The following is an 11,045-nucleotide window of genomic DNA, read 5'->3' as shown; positions in this document are numbered from 1 at the left end:
AGCTCTGATTAAATAGCTCTAACATTAAATTTAAGAAATTGCAGAAAGTTTTCAGAAATCTTATTACTTGGAAAGCTCTGGTAAGAACTTCTGAACTCCCTAGCACTAACTCAGGGGGAGCTTCTGTCTATCTGATCTTATTTTATTCATGTTTCATCTGCTATTTTAAGTTGTTTTGTCATCATCAAAAAGGGGGAGATTGTAAGAACAAAAATTGTTCTACAACAGATTCCTTGATTTTGATGATAACAAAGGATGAAACCAAAAATGGCACCCTAACGAAAAGTTTCTAAGTGTGCAGGGTTCTAAAGATAGAAGAAATAAATCTGATGATGTCATCAGATGCACAACAAGATCAGATACAAATTATCAAGAATCAGAAGCATCTAAAGTGGAATCTCGTTTCAAGAAGCTCTGACTCTGGACAAAACTGCAAAGTATCAGAAGCATCTGAACATGAAGTAAAGTCTAGAAGCTCTGATTCTGGAGAAACGTTATCAGCGCCATCTGAACTCTCAAGAGATCAACATCAGAAGCAAGATTCCAAGATTCTCCAGAAACACAAATACTCTGATTATGGATTTGCTAATCATGAAAGAGTAACGTTGAAGACAAGTAAAGATTTTCAATTTGGATTTCCTGATTAAGAAAGAGACGTTAATCTCCGCTTCCAAGAGAAAAGATACTACTTGTGGTAAGTAGTCACTTCAAAAATGAAAAGTTAAACTGCAGAAGCTATTTAAGTGATGGAGTAAACTCAGTTTAATATCCACCAGATTCAACTCTACTCCAACTCATATATAAATAGAGATGCAATCAACATTCAGCAAGCAAGAAATCAACTAGCCAAAACTATACTGAATTATTTCACGCTCAAGAAAATCATCTTTGTTTTCAAAGAATTTCACTAAGCTTTTGCTTATCAAGTGAAAAATCTGTTCTTAAATTTGTAATACTTGCTTAACTAGAAGCACTCTAGATTACATATCTTGTATCTTTTATTTGTTTGATTTCCTCAAGTGACTCTTTGTAGTCTGTAGACTTGAGAGGACTAAGAGATTTTCTTCTCTCTTAGGGGTTGTTTGTAATCTTTCAAGATTAGTGGATTAAGTCCTTGTTGAAGGCGAAATCACCTTGGCCGGGTGGACTGGAGTAGCTTTGTGTTATAAGCGAACCAGTATAAAATCATTGTGTGATTTTCTTTTTGGAAAAGCGCTTATTTTTCAAACAATTCAAACCCCCCCTTTCTTGTTTTTCTCACCTTCAGATAACACTGCTAAATTTGTTGTCTTCTCCTTTATGGATGAATTTCAAGCTATAATCAGATCAGGTGGACCCTGATGATATGGAAAAGACCATGTTCATCATTCCTTGGGGAACATATTGTTATAAGGTCATGCCCTTCGGTCTTAAGAACACAGAGGAAACCTAGCAAAGAGCGATGGTCACCCTCTTTCATGATATGATGCACAAAGAGATTGAGGTTTATGTCAATGACATGATCTCTAAATCTCAAAGTGAAGAGGACCATATGAACCACTTGCAGAAGCTATTTGAGCACCTCAAAAAGTTCCGACTATGTTTGAACCCTACTAAATACACATTTGGTGTTCGATCCATAAAATTACATGGCTTCATCATTAGTCAGCAAGGAATTGAGGTAGATCTAGACAAAGTCAGAGCGATACAAGAAATTCATGCTCCACGTACCGAAAAAGAAGTCATAGGTTTCCTTGGACGTTTGAACTACATCTCCAAGTTTATCTCCCATATGCCTGCTACGTGTGAGCCCATCTTCAAGTTGCTTCGTAAAGATCAAGCATTTGAATGGAATCCTAATTGTCAAGGAGATTTTGAGAAAATCAGAAATTACTTGCAAGTGCCTCATATCCCGATTCCATCTATTCAAGGGAAACTGCTCTTTATGTATTTGACCGTGCTTGAAGAGTCCATGGGATATGTGCTAGGACAACACGACAAAACTGACCAAAAGCATCATGCTATCTATTACTTGAGCAAAAAGTTTTTATCAATTGTGAAACGAGATATTCACTCTTGGAGAAGACTTGTTACCCTTTAACGTGGGAAGCCAAACGCCTCAGGCAATATATGATTTGTCATACCACTTTGTTGATTTCCAAGATGGATCCAATAAAGTAAATTTTTGAAAATCCCTCTTTAACTGGAAGACTTGCATGTTGTCAAATTCCATTGTTTGGGTACGACATCCAGTACGTAACCCAGAAGGCCATCAAAGGAAGTGTATTTCCTGACTACCTTGCACACTAACCTGTTGAAGACTATGAGTCATTGAAGTTTGACTTCCATGATGAAGATATTATGGCTATAAAAGATTATGAGATCCCAGGCCCTGATGAAGGACCTGAACTAGGATCTTGATGGAAGCTCATGTTTGATGGTTCCTCCAATTACACGGGACATGGTGTGGGAGATGTTCTGATGAATCCAAATGGTGGCTAGACTTCTTTCACATCAAGGTTGTGTTTTAAATGCACAAACAATATAGCATAATACGAGGCGTGCATCCTGGGCATTGAAGATGCAGTTGACCTTCGAATCAAGATCCTTGAGGTGTGTTGAGACTCAACCTTGGTAATCTACCAAGTCAAAGGTGAATGAGAAACCCGTGATACCAAGTTGATCCCATATCGTGCATACATCATGGAATTGATAAAATACTTTGATGAAGTCACTTTCTGTCATATCCCAAGGACAAAAAATAAAGTAGTTGAAGCTCTGGCTATGTTAGCCTCAATGTACTAAGTTAGATTTTCCAATGAAGCACCGCTCATCCAAATAGAGCGTAAAACTGAGCCAGCCTACTGTCAACTAGTTGAAGAGGACGCCGATGGAAAACCTTGGTTTCATGACATCAGACACTACCTGCAAAATTAAGAGTATCTGGAAAATGCTACAACCCTGGATAAAAAGACTCTTAGGAAGTTAGCATCCAAATTCTCCCTTAGAAATGATGTGTTATAAAAGAGAAACCACGACATAGTTTTGCCCAGATGCGTGGATAAACACGAAGCAGGCCTCTTAATCGAAGAGTTTCATGAAGGATCTTTTAGAACTCATGCTAATGGGCATGCCATGGCTAAAAAGATTTTGAGAGCTGGTTATTACTAATTGACCATGGAGTATGATTGTTTCAACTATGCCAGAAAATGTCACAAGTGTCAAATTTATGCTGACAAAGTGCATGTGCTGCCAATGCTGTTGAATGTCCTGACATCACCTTGGCCTTTCCAAATGTAGAGAATTGATATGATTGGTGCCACGGAGACTAAAGCCTCCAACGATCACCGCTTCATTCTAGTAGCAATTGAATATTTTACCAAATGGGTAGAAGTTGTTTCTTACGCCAACGTAACAAAACAGGTGGTTGCCCATTTCCTCAAAAAATAGATCATTTGCCGCTATATGGGTTTCCAAGCCGGATCATCACATATAATGGGACAAATTTGAACAACAAAACAATGAAAGAGTTGTGCGAGAACTTCAAGATTGAGCATCATAACTCTTCCCCATATCGTCCAAAGATGAACGGTGTTGTTGAAGCCGCTAATAAAAACATCAAGAAGATCGTGCAGAAGATGGTGAAAACTTACAAGGATTGGCACAAAATGCTACCTTTCGCACTACATGGATATCAGACCTCAGTCTATACTTCAAAAGGGGAAACCCCTTTCTCTTTAGTATATGGGATGTAAGCAGTTCTCCCAATCGAAGTAGAGATACCATCTATGAGAATCTTGATGGAAACTAAGCTGGAACATGCTGAATAGGTTCATAATAGATATGACCACTTGAACCTCATTGATGAGAAGCATATGATCGCTATGTGCCATGGGCAGTTGTACCCGAAATGGCCTAAAAGGGTATTTGATAAGAAAGTTCGTATTTGGGAATTCAAAGATGGGGATCTCATGCTCAAGAAGATTCTGCATGTGTACAAAGATTCACATATGAAGTGGACTCCTAACTATGAAGGCCCATATGTTGTAAAGAAATTTCTCCAGAGGTGCCCTGATTCTTACAACTATGGATGAGGAAGAGCTCTCACACCCCGTGAACTCGGATGCAGTCAAAAAATACTATGCCTAATAAAAAGCCGCTAAGTCAAAAACCTAAAAATACGACATAGGAAAAAATGGGTACCCCTGTGGAATGAAAACCCGAAAGGGAGGTCCAGGAAAAAGTTAGGGATAAAATAAAAAAATGATAGCTTGCTAAGTTGAAAACCCAAAAGGGCAGCTTAGGAAAAAAAGAGCGTCCCGGTGGACTGAAAACCCCAAAGGGCGGTCTAGGCAAAAGTTAGGGACTAAGGGAAAAGACTACATCTGATAGTGCTCATCAACACAAGAAGAGCCAAAGGCGGAAGATCATCCAACTGCTCCTTTCAGAAGCAAGGTTTTGTGGAGTCATGGTTATTAGGGCTAGTAGTGGTTTTTGGATTCAATGTAAACCCTTTCCCCATTGCCATTTTCAAAATTTTAATATTCCATGGAGTTCCACCATTTGCGTGCTACCATTCTTGAATAAATACAAAATTTGTCTATCAATATTGTCACCCGTGTTTTTTATTTGTTTTTCTTTGTTATGAAAAATGCCATTTATTTGTTAATAATGAGATTTTGAACTTAAAAATATTTTTTAACACATTGAAAAAACACAATTTTTCTTTGGCATATGGGAAGATTAAAAGGAAATCATTTGTTGTCTCGAAAGTCTTAAGGTTGCAGAAGCAACCCTAGATCACCGTAACAGAGATCTCCATGGGGCATAACTTGTCAACCTTCTAGAATGATCCATTGAACAAAAAAACTATCAAGCTTGATGACTTTTCCCTTAGCAACATCCATCACAGGGCATTTGGTTGAGTTATTGGTGTTGGGGAATCAAAATCTCCATAAAGAGGCTCCATAAACTCTCAGTCTTTGTAGAGTCATCATTTGCATATCATGATCATTCATATATCATGCATAAAAGAAAAATCCAATCATGCATGGTCTAAAGTGTACTCCGTGCTCATTTTGCATTAACCCAGGTCTTGCCGTTGATTGTTGTCCTTTGACCCAAAAGATAAATTGTCGCTGGCACTCTGTCCTCAAAGTCCAATTCTTATTGGCATCCTCCAAAAGTCCAGTCATAACTGGCATTCCGTTTGTAAATCCAATCATAATTGGTCCCTGGAGTTTGGTTGTCGCCAACATCATTTAAAATTCTAGTTGTAACTGGTACCAATCCGTTGAAAGCTGGTTATAACAAATACTTAAGTTCAAAATACAACTTTTGTTGGCACATATAGAGAGTTTGATTACCCTATTTTTTCCTGATGGTTCCTAGAAAGTCATGTCTGACTATTCATCTTAAGGAATTCCCAGAAGCTTGGATGTTATTCTAGTTAGAGAAAAAACTCTAATGATGTTTGTCTTGATTTATTTCTTCATAAAAGTTCGTCTTAGCCCTTTACATGGATGATCTTCTCGTAAGAAGGTTCTTAATTTTGTTTTGTGTGGATGATTTTCTGATAAGAAAACTCCAATGTTTTGTGCGGGTGATTTTCTAGTAAGAAAATTCTAATTTCTTGTTGTTTAGGTGATCTTCTAGTGAGAAGACCCCAATTTATTTATTTATTTTTCATGGATAAATTTCTTGTTAGGAATCTTCAAAATCTCTGATTTGATGAACTTCTTAAGAGAAATCTCCAGAAATGTCATGTATATTCTAAAGTGTTAAGTCATGTCTGAACCTATTGATAAAACATACTTTAAATATTCCCCGATATCCTTTCTCCAACAATTTGTCATCCCCATTGAGTCTTCAGCCATTGTCTTTGACATTTCATATGAATCACCACAAATGTATCTCCATCATTCCCCCCTGGTCTGTCCATCATCCATCATAAAAAAAATCATGTTAGGGTTCATCTCACATCATAACTTCAGCGAACAAAAAAAGTCATTCATGCATGCATAACATACAATATCATGTCATCAGCATTTAGGGACAAAATTCAAGTCTTATGTATTTAAATATCTTTCACCAGGATACTATGAGGATTGTCATTGCTCATACCATTTGGTAAAGCTATTTAAATATGGGCAATTGTCATACCACAATTTTGACCCTGAATCGCCGAATCAATCCATTCATCAAATCCTTAAAATCATATGCATCTCGTAACAGGCATTTCATCTTGCATAATGCCAAACATACCAGTCAGAATAATTTTTCAGATTTACAGACAAATCGATCAAACTGAATCTCAACGGTGCATAAAATCAATGAACGGAAAAATTTCAAATCGAGCTTGCAGACGTCAATTATATTAATTTATGTTTCGTGTAGTTTAACCTGATGTTCTCGTTTTATTTTTTGACAACTGTTTCGGTCGCATTTTGATCAGTCTGAGCTTTTTAACCGATAAAAATTTATTTCAAAATAAAATCAAACGTTGTATATTTCTGAGAAGTTTATTTCACGCTTATCATTTTGGTGCAGTCAATTTATATTTTCGGGCATTTTTCGCCCAATTTTTATTTATTTTGAATACTTTTAAATTTTTTTCATTTTTATCAAAGTGTCTAGAAAACTTAAATAGAATTATTGGTGTTTTTATTATATTTTTATTTTAATTATTTTTTAGTATTCAATTTTATTTAATTTTATTTAATACTATTTAATTTTGTCTCTAAAATAAGCCCCAAGATTTTCTGTGGATCTTCAAAATTTAAAATCCTAAAAAGACATGTATATATAGTAGTGATGCTAAGAGGAGAGGGGATAAAAAACACATGCGTGGTTAGAGATTGACACTTTTCTCAAATTTTTAAACAATAAACACTTGAATTTTCATGATATCTTTTCCTCACTATATTTCGATCCTCTTTCACCCTTAAGTATCTTGTACTGTTACGTGAATAACTTCGATATTTTTGCTTACATTTGTTTTTCCTGGCATTTTACTTATATACATATATAATAATCTTATTTTACATATATATCCTTGAAGTGTAATAGTGTTTTATTTATTTATTTATTTATGTTTGGATTATGTTGTTTAGATCGAATCATGTCGATACGCTTTTTGCATATAAATGTGCATGATGCGTGAAATTTGTGTAGTTCGATTCAGTTTCAATGATCGCATTCTTGCGTTAGCAACATTGTTGTATTTCTTTATTTTAACACATTTTTTTCATTTTCGCTTCGCATTCCATTTTGATAAATTTAGATCTGCACGATTTTGATCCATATTGCGATGATCACGTTAAGTGTAGCAAGCTAAGGGGCTGCATTTTTTAGGGGGGAGGGGGGGTTATGTAATTGTTTATTGTTGCATTTCGATTTTAAACGTGTCTGCTGGTTAGCATAACGACAATCCGCATTTTTATTCTCCTACCAATTTGTGTTTCGATTTTCAATTTGTGTTTTTATTTAATTTTATTGTTGCTTCTTGATTCGACTTGCAATGATCGCTTACACGTTAGTAATTTTCTATTTCAATTTGTGGTAGTTTTCAATGATCCAACATCATTATGTTTAGATCTGATTTAATTTTTTACGGTAGCTTTGCACCTCTCCGCGTATGCGATTTTCATTTGCGTCTTTGCATCATGATTTTAATTCGAACACTTTTGTTTTCACTTTAATTTTATGATTCATGTGTTGTGGATGTGTGATATAAGTATTGTGTATGATCTTGTATTTTTGTACTTTTATCATTTTTGAATGCTTATCAGAATATTCGGATCTTGTGGCGTTTGATTTACGCCTTGTGCTTGAGTTCATGTCGTTACATTTGAATTCACACCCATTTGCAATCCAATTCGCACCCTTCGCGTTACCATTTGTATCCATCAAATTTAACAATCGATTTCAATTCATTTCTAGTTACTTACCCAAAATCATTTTTAAAGTTATTTTGCAAGGCAAGTCAAAAGCTTGATCCAACGTCAAGCTATTTTCAAGATTATCTCAAAACCAACCCATTTGAAACTTTTTCTTTTCAAACAGTTCCCACTATCTCAATTTATCAACCATTTTTCAAACCCTAAAACCACTTCAACCTCTTCTTTATAACCATATACAAACCTCGATCATCATCGAGTGCATTCTCCCCATCAAACTTCAAAATACTTAAAAATATTCAAAACACTTTTTGATAAAGATAGAAACGGAACAGGGTGAATACCACAAGCTCCTGAGACTAGGATTCGAGATGGATATCTCGCTAATCCAAGCTCTCGCCATCTCCAAAAATACATAAAACTCATTCAAACCTTTTTTTCCTTTTGGCACAACCTTAAAAAAACCTTTTCAAAAACGAAAGAATTTTTTTCTTAAGATGATGCAAAAGAATGTTTCATCCACAACTATTGAGTTGAGATAAGTGGCGTGAATGTGATTTGTAAATCCATTCAATGTGGTGCAAACGTCTGCTCCTCACCTGTTTTGGGTAAAACAATGTCTTCCGTTGATTAATATAAGATAACTTTCACTAAAATTAACCAACAAATAAACTTTTTTTACCTAGAACTACATATGCCTTGACTTCTCTTTTGAGATACATAGGAGCAGGATTGCGAAATCTTGTCAAATCCACTAATAAAAAATAAACCTTTTGTCATCTTATTTCCCCTCTTAATAACTTGAGAAGCCTAAATTATAAACAAACACTAACACAAAACTAACCAGACGGTTCCCGTTGAGTACAACAGATGTGAGGGGTGCTAATACCTTCCCCTTGCGTAACCGACTCCCGAACCCTGATATTGGTTATGATGACCATATCCTTGTCCTTCTTTTAGGAGTTTTATTCAACATTTTCCCTTTCCCTCTATAGGAATAAATAAAGATCGATGGCGACTCAATTAATTCCATCGCGTAAGCGTGCGGTTGCACTTTGTGAGGTCGTTCTCATTTTTCGAGGTACGACAATATGTGATCATGACTTAGAAGAAGATTTAAAACAGGAAAGCTTTTACTCTAATTGTATTTTTAAAGTGATCGTCGTGAAAGCTTTATATTGTATTGTTGTTTAAAAAGAAAAAACACACTCTCGCTTTTAAAAAATTGGGGTGTTACATAGGTGAACTCAATCAACGAGAAGTAGTTATCCTAACACCTCCTTGTTCTAGCATACAAGCCCTCAATAGATCATCCAAGGATTGGATATCCCTTTTCGTTTGACCATCTGTTTGTGAATGATAAGAATTACTTAACTTTAATTTAGTACCCAATATTTCCTGCAAACTCTGCCAAAACCTCGATTGAATCTCATATTCTATCAGACACAATGCTCGACGGAATACCATGCAGAATAACAACCCTCTAAATATATAACTCAGTCAACTTCTGTAGTGAACAACTAATCTTAATTGAAATAAAATGAACCGATTTAGTCAACCTATCAACAGTAACCCAAATGGAATCTCATCCCTTCGTCGTCTTTGGCAAACTTGTCAAAAAATCTATGGAAATGTTATCCCACTTCCACTCAGGAATGTTCAATGGTTGCATCAGACCCAATGACTTTTTATGCTCAATCTTCGACTTCTAACAACTCAAACAAGCATAAACAAACTCGTCTACTTCATTCCTGGCCACCAAAACAATTTATTCAAGTCTCAATACATCTTAGTGGCATCGGGATGAATACTCATATCACTTCTATGAACTTCCTAAAGAATGCTCTTCTTAAGCCCGGGCACATCTGGTCCACAAACCATGTCTTTGAACCTCATCACACCATTCTCATCGATTCTGAAGTCACCACTTTTACCTTGATTGATTCACACAAGTCGGTCAACTAATCCCAAATCAAATTTATGACCTTCTCTGATCTCTTTAAGAATACCATCGGTCAACTTTAACATGCCTAACTTCACACTATTAGGAGTCTCTTCACACACTAAACTCATGTATTTGAATTAATCAATCGATTCCAACACTCGAACCATCATCATTGACATCAACAACGACTTCCTACTTAACACATCAACTACAACATTGGCTTTAACAGGATAGTAACTCAAGCCAAAATCATATTCCTTTAGAAATTTGAGCCATCTCATCTGCCTCATATTCAACTCTTTATGATCAAACAAGTACTTCAAACTCTAGTGATCACTAAACACTTCAAATCTTAAACCAAACAGATAATGCTACAAATCTTCCAGACGAACACCATGCTGCCAACTCCAGATCATCTATATGATAATCCTTCTCATGACCTTTTAACTTTCTAGAAGCATAAGCCACAACCTGACTATTATGCATCAACACACCACCTAGTGTAAGAACAAAATTAGCTCTACAATATAATTCCAGGATTTTTGATGATAACAAAGCATGAACCAAAAATGGCACCCTAACGAAAATTCTCTAAGTGTGCAGGACTCTGAACAACAACAAAGGAATCTGATCGTTTTATCAGATACAAACGTTGATCAGATACAAACGTTGATCAGATACAAAGTACTAGAAGATCAGAAGCATCTGAAGAAGAAGTGTGCTCTAGAAGTTCTGATTCTGAGTAAAACAAGACAGTAGAAAGACCAGAAGCTCTAAACTTCCATTGGACTTAGTTCTGATGATCTGGAAGACCAGTACTCTTAGAAGCTCTGATGTAACCTCAACGCAATCTCCTTCTGATACAGAAACTCCGAGATAACAAAGACTCTGATGAAGATTTTCCAAATCCAGAAAGAGTAACAAAAAAAAATTTCTTCAAATGGAAAGGAAGTATTTTTAGAAAGAAGTTATTCAGGGAGACAAATTGGTTATGGCAAGAAACACAGAAGTAATGACATTGAATGCTCATCAAAGGCCAATATTCTGTCATCACTCCAACGGTCTTTTCACCACTATATAAAGGACAGCCTACTTCAGTGAGAGACACACAACAACGCACAGAAAATTCTTTACATTCTCTCTTAGTTTTTCACGAGCTGCTGCTCATACGTGAAAACACTTGCTTGATTATTCTTCTATAATATTTGCTTACTCTTAGAAGC

The sequence above is a fragment of the Lathyrus oleraceus genome, chromosome 7, assembly GCF_024323335.1.
Source record: "Lathyrus oleraceus cultivar Zhongwan6 chromosome 7, CAAS_Psat_ZW6_1.0, whole genome shotgun sequence".
In the NCBI taxonomy this organism is placed as follows: domain Eukaryota; kingdom Viridiplantae; phylum Streptophyta; class Magnoliopsida; order Fabales; family Fabaceae; genus Lathyrus; species Lathyrus oleraceus.
Note: the sequence above shows the minus strand (reverse complement) of the source record.